The sequence below is a fragment of the Schistocerca cancellata genome, chromosome 7, assembly GCF_023864275.1.
Source record: "Schistocerca cancellata isolate TAMUIC-IGC-003103 chromosome 7, iqSchCanc2.1, whole genome shotgun sequence".
Classification (NCBI taxonomy): domain Eukaryota; kingdom Metazoa; phylum Arthropoda; class Insecta; order Orthoptera; family Acrididae; genus Schistocerca; species Schistocerca cancellata.
In genome coordinates this window covers 392495804-392508271 of record NC_064632.1, presented here as the reverse complement: position 1 = coordinate 392508271, position 12468 = coordinate 392495804, and the positions used below count along the sequence as shown (strand labels likewise).

The 12468-nt window shown below is 41.5% G+C and overlaps 1 protein-coding gene and 1 pseudogene across 1 annotated transcript in view; both read left to right on the top strand.

Moving 5' to 3' along the window:
- The window catches only part of LOC126092201 (inactive pancreatic lipase-related protein 1), a 208545-nt gene that overhangs the window by 43144 nt on the left and 152933 nt on the right, over positions 1 to 12468 (top strand). The window lies entirely within an intron of this gene.
- On the top strand, positions 1983 to 2094 carry LOC126093848 (5S ribosomal RNA; annotated as a pseudogene).

The following is a 12468-nucleotide window of genomic DNA, read 5'->3' as shown; positions in this document are numbered from 1 at the left end:
CGGAGTTGAATCCGAAATGCAACAATGCGACACCTTTCCGTCAGTCATCAAGGATGACTTCCACAAACGAATTACGAGAGGGATGAAATAATTTTATCAATACAAATGAAAATAGAAGCTTTAGATTCATTCAGTTAACATCACTGCTTACAATTAGGAATATCTGGGACGTTTTCATTATGTGCTTAGACCTCCAAGCCACAATTAACAAACATGCGAGAGACGTTCCGAAAGTAAATGTAGCCTTGTTTTCGAAAGAGAAGATGGTACATAAGGTGACACAAACAAACGCCACATGAATCCACACACGGTGCTGGTTTATGGACGGAGGGAGCGTCAGCGGGGAGGAATGACGCATGCGCAGGGCGACGAAGAGGAGAGAGCTGGCTGGCGTGCCCGAGGTTATTCAAATACACATCACGATGACAGACGAACTTGGACTGACAACTTGGTCGCCAATGGAAGTGCGTGCTGTTATCCGCTGTGAATGAGCATGGGAAACTAGTGTGTCCATCATACACAAAAGCCTACAGGCAGTGTGTGGTGAAAAGGTACTTTCTCCTCAAATGGATGGTCGCTGGTGTTGCAAGTTCAGGCACACCATCACCAAACTGGTCCCCCATTCGACGAAAGAGACAGAGCTCTTGAGTGAAGAGGCTTGGCTCACCCGGTCTGCAGTCCCTATCTTGCCCCATCGAAAGCCTCACTCTCGGGACATAGCTTCTAAACCAATGCTGAGGTGGAGCGGGCTGGGCGACAATTCCTTGCTTCGCAGGCCACCGCGTTTTACCATACTGGGTTCTTCAAATTGACTGCACGCTACGACAGATTTCTCACTGTCGATGGCAAATAGAACGACAAATGGTGAAAGGTATGTAGTTCATGAATCCAGATGTATTTGATTTAGCAATAAGGTTTCCGTGCGAAAAACAACTTATTTCCGGAACGTCCATTGTACATATATTTAATGCCTGCTGGACGTCACACTCAAATTCAAAAGTTAACACTGCAGAAATCAACGCCGTCAAAATACGAAATCAAACCAGACGTGCAAAAAGAACAGCAGATTGATGGAAATACTTGCATGAATGTAATTAACCATGAGAGGCATTTTTCTTTTCTTATTTTCATTGTCATCAGTCTTTTGAACCTTTTGATAAGGCCCGCCACGACATCACTGCTTCTGTTGTGCCAAGCTTCTCATCTCACGGTCGTACACATACATACCCAGTGTCCTTAATTATTACTGCCGTTAGGGCTCTCTTTAGCGGCACGGAAGTTATTCTCTGGTTTCTTAACAAAAATCATTTCAACCTCTCTCTTAATTACTGTGTTCCACATGTTCTTTTCCTCGCCTTTTCTGTAGAGAACGCCGGCCGGGGTGGCCGAGCGGTTCTAGGCGCTACAGTCTGGAACCGTGCGACCGCTACGGTCGCAGGTTAGAATCCTGCCTCGGGCATGGGTGTGTGTGATGTCCTTAGGTTAGTTAGGTTTAAATGGTTCTAAGTTCTAGGGGACTGATGACCTCAGAAGTTAAGCACCACAGTGCTCAGAGCCATTTGAACCATTTTTTTTCTGTAGAGAACATTTCTTACTAGTTCCTTGAATTTTAGCTTCCTTGTGTAAAACAGCTAGTAGGCTTCTTTTGGCCATGAATCTCCTGTTTGCCTGTTACTCATTCCCACCATGCTTTGTGCGCCATGTACTTCTGCCTCTAAGGTAACAGACTTTCTTCGCTTCTTGTATTATACGTTCCCCAATTTTGGTGCGCAGTATGTCGCTAATCTCGTTTCTGCTACTCTTCATTACATTCGTCTCTGTTATATTTAGTTCCAGTATATATTCTGTGCTGATTAGACTGTCCATTCCAGGCAACAGGTCCTGTAATTCTTCTTCACTTTCCAAGAGAATAGCAAATTCGTCAGCGAATCTATTTATTGACACCCTTCCACCATGAATTTCGATCACAGTCCCGAACTTTTGCCAATGGCCTTGCCACAGTGGTAACACCGGTTCCCGTCAGATCACCGAAGTTAAGCGCTGTCGGGCTGGACTTGGATGGGTGACCATCCGGTCTGCCGAGCGCTGTTGGCGAGCGGGATGCACTCAGCCCTTGTGAGGCAAACTGAGGAGCTACTTGATTGAGAAGTAGCGGCTCCGGTCTCGGAAACTGACACACGGCCAGGAGAACGGTGTGCTGACCACATGCCCCTCCATATCCGCATCCAGTGACGCCTGTGGGCTGAGAATGACCCGGCGACCGGTCGATACCGCTGGGCCTTCATGGCCCGTTCGGGAGGAGATTTTAGTTTAGTTTTTCTGAACTTCTATTTTTTTCTCTTCAATGTAGGGACTGAACAGTACGGGAGACAGACTTCGTTTGTTTCTCACGCCCTTTTTAGTTTTAGCACTTGTCTCTTGTTACTGTTCTCCTCTTGGTTCTTGTACGTAGTGATATTACTTTACTTTTCCTGTAGCATTTAATTATTTTTTTTAAGGATGCATCTTGAACAGTTCGCGTTCTCAAAAAAAAATGGTTCAAATGGCTCTGAGCACTATGGGACTCAACATCTTAGGTCATAAGTCCCCTAGAACTTAGAACTACTTAAACCTAACTAACCTAAGGACATCACACACACCCATGCCCGAGGCAGGATTCGAACCTGCGACCGTAGCAGTCCCGCGGTTCCGGACTGCAGCGCTAGAACCGCTAGACCACCGCGGCCGGCTAATTCGCGTTTTCGAACCATTTTTATGTGTCTACAAATCCTATCAAAGAGTGATGGTTTTTAAATTTTGCCTCCATTACCACGTCTGCTACATATACACAGTAACATTTGTAAAGTGGTTATTTACAGCGCAAAACCAATGGGAAGCAATTTTAGTCTCTGGTAAACTAATCCCTATAAGTATACTTGATAACGCAAGATAAATCTCACGAATGGTACGTTTCAAATATTTCACCCCCCCCCCCCCCCCCACCAACTATCACAGACTTCCTCAGCCACAACACTGACTCCACGAAGCTCTAATAATAGCGCACATTCTCGTAACACAAAGTCGCACTGCACGTCAATACCGTTGTTGATCTGCTCTTTGCCATAACTGATTCACTTGTTTTAAAATTTCGACAATATTTCACCCCCCCCCCCCACCAACTATCACAGACTTCCTCAGCCACAACACTGACTCCACGAAGCTCTAATAATAGCGCACATTCTCGTAACACAAGGTCGCACTGCACATCAATACCGTTGTTGATCTGCTCTTTGCCATAACTGATTCACTTGTTTTAAAATTTCGACATAATTGTATTACATATGGAGAAATATCTGCGATTGTACCTTTTGCAGCATAATTTCAACTGCGAGAAAGTTGTATGTAGCTGTTGCAACAATTATTTGAATGACAGAAAAAAATTTCTTTCACTCACAAAATCACGTAACTGGTACACTGCAATACTGGTTTCGACTGTGGCAATCATCAGATTCAGATGCTATTACTGTCAATGCAGTATATTAACAAACTTCAAGATGTTCAAGTACGTGCACTGGAAAACTGTAATACTTTAGTTTTCTGCCAATGAAAAACTATTTTTAAGAGAAAAGGTATCACAGCAGGCTTCTTTGTCGTGGCACAGAGTCGTGCTTTAAATAATTACGCCAGTCTTCTGCATCAGTCCTTTCTGTGATGCCGTTGCTCGCCAAGGATAATATTACAGTTAATTGGTAACCGACTTTCGCTCGAATACCGAAATCGAGATGGCGAGCTCCAGCTTGCGAAAGCCAGCTTATTCATTTAATTGTGTAATTACATAATTCTGTTGTTAATTAACTTCTGTAATTATGAAAGTGGCATTTTCATTTAATTGTGTTATTACACAGTCCTCGTGTTAATCAATTTAATTAATTATGAAAGTGACTACAGCAACAACGAAGTGAGCTGTTGCCTGTTAAAAGTAAGTCCCCTTTAAATGGCGTTTTTAATACCCAAACTAAAATGGGTACAGTGGCGCATACATATGGGGGACGTGAGGGACGCGCAGGGCACCCCCTCCCCCCCCCCCCCCCTTGTGGCGCCTCGACTGAATCGAGTTATCGAGTAGTTGTACTTTCCTATGCAGCACGCGCGTCCGCGTCATCGTATTTTATACGTTTTTGTGTGGCGTAAAGGGATCGACTTAATGGCTTAGCTCTGTTGAGTACTCACCCTGACATTGATTGCCCTATTGATGATGTAATTAACCAATTTGCGAGGAAGAATAGGCGCATATAATTCATCAGTTAAGGAAGAGAACCACGATTGTAATGTTTTTATATCATAAGGTGGCATTGTCTTGTTTATGTGCATTATCAGTTTAAGTGAAACTTTCTTGCACTTTGCATTTTTTATTACGGTAAAAGTAAATGTAGCTCAAGATATCTTGAGCGCCTCCTCCTTGAGATGTATCTGTATCCGCCATTGAATGGGTATGTTTCATAGTTTTATGTAACGTTTATCATGTCATAATTCTTCAACAACGGGTGCATGCAGTGCTGATTTACAATTCCTAACGCAGTTTTCTTATGCTTCCATCCACCAGCTCATATATTAGCCGAGAAAAGTTTCTGTTACCGGGTTTTCACTGCATGAAGTCCGCCCCCAGTAGCTGAATGGTCAGCGTGATGGATTGTCAATCCTTGGGGGCCCATGTTCGATTCCTGGCTGGGTCGGGAAATTTTCTCCGCCCAGGGACTGTGTGTTGTGGTGTCTCCATCATCATCCTCATCGACTGCAGGTCGCCGAAGTGTCGTCAAATTGAAAGAACGACACCCGGCGGGGGGCCCTAGTCATACGATTAAATTAACTGTATGATGTCTTCATATTTTTTCACCTACAAATCCACCGTGGAACGTAACTTCAGTAGCATAACCAAATTTTCTTCACGACCATGAATTATAACCGCCCGCACATTTCAACCATCGGAAAGGAGAGGGGCAACTAACGCCTCCACTTCCTTCAGTGTATGCCCTTAGATTCATTACGGAAACCTCTGCCAACTACAGGATGACTTATTTTCGATGAATCACAGCGTATAAAAATTAATGAAGCGTTATTTTCAGGAAACGAACCACAAATAAACTTCATTCGGATAAGTAAGTTAGATGTACATAGGCTTACACAACCAGTGAAAGAAATCCTTTTGATTACCAGGCCACGAAGTTTTATAACACGTAGAAATGATTACAAAATAAAACCGACGTTTCGACACTCTACGTACACAAAAATAAAAACTATGAATACTCTTCAAAACATACAAAAACCATGCAAAACACACCGAAAACAACGCAGATAAACTTCCCTTTGTGTACTTCCACTTACTGTATGAGCAGCCTTGGAGTTTTACAATGACCATAATAAATATGATGTTATTCTTTAGCGACCAGCTTAGTAATGTCAATATTGGCAAGGACCCACACTACGAGCAATCGATTTCTCTGTTTCCTTACGTAACCTCTAACCAACACCATAAGTAACCCGTGTTTGCTAATAATTTGTATTATATATGTTACAGCAGCTTGTTGCAGACGCGGACACATGCCACAGCGAAGGAGGTTGAAATGGTCTTGTCTTGTGAATGGGCACGGCTGTGATACTAGATAGGCGAGACCTTATGTTTATATTACGATTGCACGAGCGATGTGTAATGTCTGAAGCGAGGTGCTGGGGCTGCTTGTGCACTGGTGAGACGGCGAAGTACACTGTGTTTATAAATGAATATCGGGGTTTTAATGCTTTATAATATTTATTATATTAAACTTACTGTTATAAATGATATGTCAAATGAAAGAGCAACTCAAACAGTTTTAACAAGAACCTTATAAATGTTCAATATGAGCACCATTTGTCACGCGGCACACATCAAGTTTATAGCCGAGTTCTTCCCAAACGTAGATAAGTGTGTCTTCAGTGATTGTGGCAGCAGCTTCTTCAATCCGGTTTCTTAATTCAGGGAGGTCTGATGGTAGCGGAGGCACGTACACACGATCCTTGATGAAGCCCCAAAGGAGAAATTCGCATGGCGTTAGATCGGGTGAACGTGGAGGCCATGCAAAGCAAGACCTGTCATTGGGCCCCTTGCGGTATATCCAGTGTTCGGGTACAGTGAAGTTCAACCAATCGCGGACTTCGCTATGCCAAACGCAACTGTTTAAGTTGTTCTTTCATTTGACATATCATTTATAAGTTTAATGTAATAAATAATATAAAGCGTTAAAACCCCGATATTCATTTATAAGCACCCTTTACAGTGGGCATAGCATGTGGTGCATCCGAAGTTACATCCATGTTCTTCACTGCTTGCCGATAGGCTGTTGGGGTGCCGTCAAGTTGAATGGGAGGCCATTGATAGGGGAATTATTAAATTATGATGCAGTACTGATGCTACTTACCACTTCTTTGCGTTTATTTTGAACCTCAGGTTTCCCGCCAATTTTACTACTTGAGACCGATCTCCATTCATCTGGGGAATCGCAGTATTTATATCTTCAGGTCTCGCACTTCGGTAGAAGTGGACGTCGTCGGCATAGAAATGATATTTACAGGAAGACAAAACTGATGAAACATCATTGACATACAAAGAAAACAAGAGTGGGCGTAAGACTGATCCTTTTGGCACTCGCCAAGAAACATGCTTCCAGAACGCTTTTTCATATCCATACTTTGCTGGTTTTTCAAATAGCTTTCAAACCACTTCAGCGCAGCGTATGAAAACTTACATTTTCAGCTGTTCACATTGAGGTATATCAACAACACCTGTCGGCAGCTGAGGGTTTCAGTTAGTAATCATTTATTCCAGGGAAAAGCTGCACGGTCATCAACAGTATTCTGTTCTTTCGAGAACAGTTACTGCCTTCACATATAGATAGTTAAAGGCTACCTAGTCATTGACCTTCGCCTGTGCGAATGCGCACAGGTTGCCCAAACTCTTACAGGAATCGCGAAAGCGTGCGCGAGTAATGAGTGAATGGGCTAATGTCTATAAGGTACATTACATATGTAGAATTGTGGACAGTTGGGAATGTGAGTCTCACGGGAAGCGTGCAAGGGATAAGTCCCTGCAGTCGCGCTATTCAACTATGTCCTTGGTGGCTCAGATGGATCGCCGGCACGGTAGCTCAGCGTGTTCGGTCAGAGAGCCGATTGGCCTCTGTAATAAAAAACTGAGTGGAAGGATCAATCACCGAACTTGAACAGGATGTCTTGCGACGTCCGCAACGACCGAACACAACGATCAATAACGAACAAAATGCAAAAAAAAAAAAAAAAAAAAAAAAAAAAAAATATGGATAGAGCGTCTGTCATGAAAGCAGGAGATCCCGGGTTCGAGTCCCGGTCGGGGCACACATTTTCAGCTGTCCACATCGAGGTATATCAACAACACCTGTCGGCAGCTGAGGGTTTCAGTTAGTAATCATTTATTTCAGGGAAAAGCTGCACGGTCATCAACAATATTCTGTTCTTTCGAGAACAGTTACTGTCTTCATATATATGAAAAATTTAGCTGTCACATTTTTTTCTGAGCAGTATGTCAAAGTTGACAGAGTAAAAATATCTAGTAGTAGCATCACGGTTGTCCATGGTATATTTTAGGTCATCAGTTGCCTTGATTAGCCCACTGTTCGTTCTGCGGTGCTTACGGAAGCCGGACTGATATTTGCCAAATAAGTTAAATTTTATTATTAGTGCATTGAGTGCATATTAATGTTCAGAAGATCTGAAACGATACAGCATGGGGCTGGGAATAATGTGTCCAGTAAAGAGTAAAGCTGCCTTGCTTGCACTGTCACATGTGACCCTGTAGTACAGACACGCGCTGTAATGGATAAATCCGTCAAGTGTTTTGGGTGGAATTTATCTTATGCGGAGTCTCTTCACAGGATGTCAGTGTGTGCTGCGATTTCCAGTGCTGTCCGACGCCACTTCGAAAAGAGTTATGGCCCTTATCATCAAGAGGAAATGTTGAATAAAAATTGTTGTCACCAGACACTCAATAATAAAATTATCGAAACGAATTAGAAGCTGTTAAACCAGTAGAAAAAAATTGAGGGAAAAGTTAAACAATTAATTAAAGTTATGCACAATTTACAATAGAAGCTCCCCCACCATTCGATCAGGTACAGTTGTTCAATTTTAGAGGTCGGGAAACTGCATCCAAAATTGCACATGGTGATTAAAATCTTCCGTATTGGCTGTTAAAATACCTTTATTAAAAAATCACCACAGGTTTCGCATGCTTCTTCAGGTGATCTGTACAAGAATTTGAAACAATACAGAATTACAATGGTTTTGAAAAGAGATGTGTACTACCTTTAAGTATCATAATCAATGAGAGGTGACTAGTCACACGTTTTGAAAAAGTCATGGCGCGCCAGAGTGGTAGCTTACAGCCAAATCTAACCATTATTCGTCAAGATGAAACCGATAGCACATTAAAAGCGCTTGTGTATGATTGCTGATAGGGCTCGAGCGGCACCTGTAAGTGAAAGATAGCCGGAAAAACCTATTTAAATTTCTGTCTCCGCTATAACTGTGGGAAGTAACTGAAAATTCCACATTAACCTGTCTTAACTTCGACAGGTAAGTGTACTAGAGCCTCGAATGTCTTACCATGTCGCAGACAGCATAGAAGTGTGCACGGCGCCACCGTAAACACTACCGATGGGTCGTTACTATGAGGTGGCGCCAGCGGGAGCCTCGGACCGAACTGACTACCTACGTCTAAGAAGATGGAGGTTGGCTTTACTGTGCTTGAAATTTAGTTACTATTATATAGTCGTAGGGATTTCTTTGTAAAACAATTAAACACAGTTAAAAACTTCAAAATACAAATAAATACTACCCTAAAACCAGCAAGGCTGTAGCACATCCACAGTATTGCAGGGCTCATAAACAAGTTTGTTTTTTAAAAAAAAGTCTAGTTGTGACTATTGATAATAAAATTGAAAACCGGTATAATAAGGCACTCAGGGGTCTATTACTCTTATTTGTCGAAGTTAAGACCTGTTAATATGGAGGTTTTAGTTGATTTCAATAACTAAACGTGAGTCGGAAAATACAACGGTTTACGCGACTTCCTATCACTTACAGGTGCCGCACAATCCCAGTCAGTTTAATCACAGACAACCGATTTTAGTGCGCTATCTGTTTTACTCGTATCTTGACGACGAACGATGGGCTTTCGTTCTAAGTTATCTATTTGCCGCACCATGACTTTTTAAAAAGCTGTGAGTACTGAGCTCTCATTGATTGGTAGGTCTGTAATAATTTAATTTATTGCACAGATCACCTGAAGGTGCATCTCTACTGCTGCAAAACTAGTAGTGAATTTTTAATAAAAAGAATTTTGTATTCACAACAATCCAAGCCAAAAAGGGGGAGCAACTGTCAGGAGGATCTATGACTCTCTTAAGGTAGCTAAATGCCTCGTCACCAGGCCATACACATCAGCATACACGAGGAGCAACTGGCAGGAGTAACTATGACTCTCTTAAGACAGAAAATGCATCAGCGGGTGAAACATATCAGCAAACTCGAGGAGCTACTGGCAGGAGTAACTAAGATTCTCGTAAGGTAGCCGAATAGTTGCGTATCGCTTCTGGCGGACAGGTTACGTTTCGCAGGTCCTCTACAGGGCGCTATCACAAAAAAGTCCTTACAGCATGCTTCATTTTTCCTACAGCACTCGCACGGAATCCGTAGCTATCCACCAACACTAGCATAGACACGTCTTTAATTGCTCTCTACAGCAATCGACGGGGACTTTCTACATCGCCGATGCAGAAATGTTTCACGCTGCTAATGATGAGCTGTCTGAAGTAAGGAACGCGTTCACCACGTCGCAGACTCGTTATTTCCTCGCCAAGAAAGGCATTTTGAGGCGTTCGTGTGTCTCCTCGCGGCCTTGTAAGGAGGATGGCGGGGAGGGGGTGGGCAATGGTGAGCGAAATGTACCAGGGAGGGCACGGATAACGGAAGAGCAGTTCAGCATCAGCCTCGGCAATATCTAAGGCGTAGTAAATGCCAAACTAATTTCAGAAGGAGACAACGTTGAAGCTTTGACAGTAGCACACCCTCTTGATGGTGAAAGCTTACTGACTTTACCCATTGGGTTGGAAATGCAGACCAGTCTTATCTTAATCAAAGATTTCAGGTCAGTTTTGGAAATGATGGACTAAGGTATATCAATTTAAACTGAGAAGCTTCGAAGAAGTTCGGCAAGAGGACAAAAGCCACCGATTTGGACCCTAGTGATCTGTCGCCTAAGGAGGGAACGAAGTAGGAAGACACTGCTTGAAGGACGGCAACGCTACGCACCTCATTTCCCAACGAGACAGCCCTCCCTGTTCAACTGGTCAGCCCCTGCAGAAGCGGACCATAGTGAGGGAGGTGGCGTGGATCGATGATCAATTAAGGATTCTGATTTCTGATCAAGGAGTATGGCTTCTATATCGTTGACTGAATTCATGTTGAGTTTTCGAATGTACCTTCTTTGTTGTAAGATATTTCTTGAAGTATAGAGCACTAAACGCGGTAATTATGTTATTACTAGTATCTATACCAAATGTGGTGAAATCATTCCAAGGGTTTGGCATGAGCTTCCCACCCGTGGCTTTGTCTGCATCACATTACATTAGATTTATACTTGTTCCATATATCATGAATACGATACTTCGTAATGATGTGGTACGTGCCATTTTAACATAAGTTCTCTTTACATAATATAATTAATTTTTTTACAGTTACTACTTCATATCTAAAAATTCATCTATTGAATGGAAGGAATTCACTCATAAATTCTTTTAATTTGCTTTTTAAATGTTGGTTGGCTATCTGTCAGACATTTAAGGGTATTTGACGAATGAACAAAGATTTTTGTGGCACCAAAATTCACTCCTTCCTGTGCCAAAGTCAGATTTCATCCTGATAGTGAAGATCGTTCTTCCTTCTAATGTTGTGGCTATGCTTTTCGCTATTATTTTTTAATTGATGGGTTATTAATACAAATTTTATAAGTGAATATATGTATTTCGAAGGTTCTGTGAATATTCAGAATTTCTTAAGTAGATGTCTGCAATGTGAACTTGGGTGGGCTCCAACTATTATTCTGATTACACGCTTTTGTGCAATCAATACTTTTTCTGTTAATGGTGAATTACCCAAAATATAATGCCATATGAAAGTATTGAATGAATATAGCCATTTTAGGCTAATTTACTGATATATTTCTCTCAGTAACCTAACAGCATAAGTAGCTGAACCTAACTGTTTCGGCAGATCATCAATGTGTTTCTTCAAGTTCAATTTCTCATCAATGCACACACAGTGAAATTTTGAATATTGTGCCTTAGCGACAGAATTCCCTTCAAAGTCTATATTTATCAACGGTGTTATGATATTTATTGTACAGAATTGTTTGTATTGTGTTTTCTCAAAATTTAGTGAGAGTCCATTTGCAAAGAATCACTAATTTTCTGAAAGACATTATTTGCAGTTTCCTCAGCTGATGATACTTGTATCATCAGCAAGAAGAACTAGCTTTGCATCTTCATGAAAATAGAGCAGCAAATCTTTAATATATAAATATATATGAACACTATGGGACACCATTCTTGATACTTGCCCAGTTAGAGAGTTCTGCTGATATTTGCAGACTATCTGTACTGTGAAATTCAACCTTCTGCATTCTTCCAGTTAAATTTCAATTAAACCATTTGTGCACTGTCCCACTCATATCACAATACTTAAGCTTATCTGGAAGAATTTCGTGATTCACACTTTCAAAAGCCTTTGAGAGACCACCAAATATCAATATGGGTGATGTTCGGTTATTCAGAGCATTTAATATTTGATCAATGAAAGCATATACAACTGAGACGGGTGTTACGATTAATCAAGGAAAACCCCCAGTTGAGAAACGGGGCCAAAATTAGTTGGTTACTGCGATTTACAATTTCTTTATTGATTACTTCAAACATTAAAAGTTATTTCTTTAGCACTTGACCAGGAATAGATCCAAAAAGCTAGCAGGCATGAGTGCCTTTTCAAAACCATTTACATCACAGTTAACGGCCAAGCCATTTTACTTAAAACAGACTTTGATAAAGCATTTAATAACAAAATTAAAACTTTCCAAGTAATGAAACAAAAACACCAAGTTGCATACAATTTCGCTACCGAACATGTAGGAGACACTTCCTTTAATTTTTGGCACAACAAGATATTAAATTACAAGGGCTCGCTGACAGGGAGGCAGAACTAGCGTTTTCAAAGAATGGCAAGTAGATTAAAACAATCAAAGTAAAGATACAGTTGTTCACCTTTTACAATAACTAACAATTTTAAAGCCACGTAATTAAAAAAAACACCAATGAAAGGCAAACTTAACCCTTTTGAACAGTGGCCAAAAACAATCAGAGTAAAATACAA